Genomic DNA, 2,207 nt, shown 5'->3' on the forward strand with positions numbered 1-2,207 from the left:
AGAATACAATCTATATGACATTGATTGTTATAAGCACCATATGTACCAATTTTGCTCTTTGGTCAGTGGTACTTGATTTAAAGATTCTTTAATATTTAGTAGGATAACTTTTTTAACATGATACATCCAAGAGAGAAGCACAAATTAAAGTAATTTAAAACAGACAGCACAATCTTACTCACTTCTCTTTTACTTGTGAATCATTTATTCCAGGACAGTCTGAAATTGAATGAAAAGAAGATATAATCAGTTTGGATCAGTAAGCTTTTCACACTGATCTATGGAATCATGAAATTTATGTGAACTTTGAGAAATGTGGTAACATTTGTATGTAGTCAAATTTCATTCATTGGGTAAATCTTTTTATTTCTACTTATCATGATATGATCTTTAACTTTTTATAGGAAAATGTGATGACTTCAGTATTAAATAGATTTTTCTATGTTATCTTTCTTTGAAAGATCTCAGTTTTAATCATTGTAATCAAATCAGACAGATTTAAAAGGATATTTTGCTGAAATGTAAAAGTAGCATAGTAGTTTCTCCTCTATCACTTCATAATTCTTGAAATTGAAGAATTGTGAAAAAAAAGAGTCACTGGATAACTCACTGGATAATTATTTTCCAATTAGAATAACACAATAATGATACACATAAAATATGTTTAATGTGATTTTAGATATTCTCAATGTCCTTATCTTTCTCATAATTCCTCTTTTAGAATTGTTTTCAGCAACAGTTCACCAGCTCCCCAAAGAGTCCCCAGAGGTAATATAACTTCTGTATTCCTGATGTATGTAGTCTATTCATCCCACCCAATATTTTTGAATATGGAAAGTTTGTTTTTAATCTTACTGAAATTTATAACTCATAATATTAGGAGAAATAGTAGATGATTTACTAACTTCAGTAGTCCACATACATCAAAAATATAATAGGAACGGACTCTTAGGAGACATTACATTTTATACTTAAAATTATTTGTTTTCGGTATATGCCTAATTTATTTTCTCTTTCACATGTGGTCTACAAATAAAATTAGTATTTCAAATACTTAGTCTCTCTTCTATGTCTCTGAAATAAATGTATACACTGACACCACTACATTAAATTACAATGAATCACTTAAATACATTGGCCTTCCACAGTGTAAACTGATCAGTACTACTGGGTATAATGAAGATTATGAAAAAAGTCAGCCTGACCTCACAGTTGTGAAAAGCATGAACCTTGAAAATGTAAGTAATAATATAACAGGAAATAACAATGAAAATTAAATATAATGTTCTCTTTAATTAGAAGTTACTTTCCTGACCAAAGCCTCATGCCCATACTCATGAGAATTTACCACAGACCCTCTGCTCATTTAACGTAGATAATCTACCAGCACAGAGTCTTTATTTGTGATCATTCATAAAGTGCTTCAAGGGGAAGGAAATTGTGAAACATATGTAATACTAGATAGGACTCAAGATGACCAGATTTTGATTCCAAAATTCACCTTAGAAAAAAGTCATTTTATTTCTAAGCCTTCATTTTCTTAAATTTAAATTGGGTAGTAAAACAGTAACAAGCTATTTATACTTGAGATTCAAAAAATATTAGCCATTTAATGAGAGTAGTATGTCAATAAAAACACCAAAAGCATAGCCATTGAGTCAATTCTGACTCACAGTGACCCCCACTGGGTTTCCAGGGCTGTAAATCTTTATGGAAGTAGACTGCTTCATCTCTCTTCTGCAGAGTGGCTGATGGCTTTGAACCACGAACCTTTTGGTTAGGAGCTAAATGCCTTAACCACTGCACCACCAGAGCTCCTTTTAGTATGTCAATAGAAAGCGTGTATTTATTGACTGCATGTAAGATTGGGTAATATGATATTATGTAAGAGTATGCAGAACAGAGTATGGAAATGGCTTAAAAGAAGGGTTACTGAACTCCTAAGAAAAATGACACACTGATGAGCTCCCTTTTGTCCTGTCACTTCTTTCATTGATTTACTAAGTGTAGCTTCACTGTAGTTATCTCTTCTTTATCATGGACTGAAACCATGGTACTGTTAGCATTCTTTTGTAACAGCACAACTCAAAAACATCAACTCATCTTTGGTCTTCCTTATTCATTGTCCAGCTTTCACATTCATAAGAGGTGATTGAAAATACCATGGCTAGGGTTAGGCATACCAAGGAGACATCTTTGCTCTTCAT

This window comes from Orycteropus afer, unplaced genomic scaffold, assembly GCF_000298275.1.
Source record: "Orycteropus afer afer isolate SDZICR_OR568_19922 unplaced genomic scaffold, OryAfe1.0 scaffold00632, whole genome shotgun sequence".
NCBI lineage: Eukaryota > Metazoa > Chordata > Mammalia > Tubulidentata > Orycteropodidae > Orycteropus > Orycteropus afer.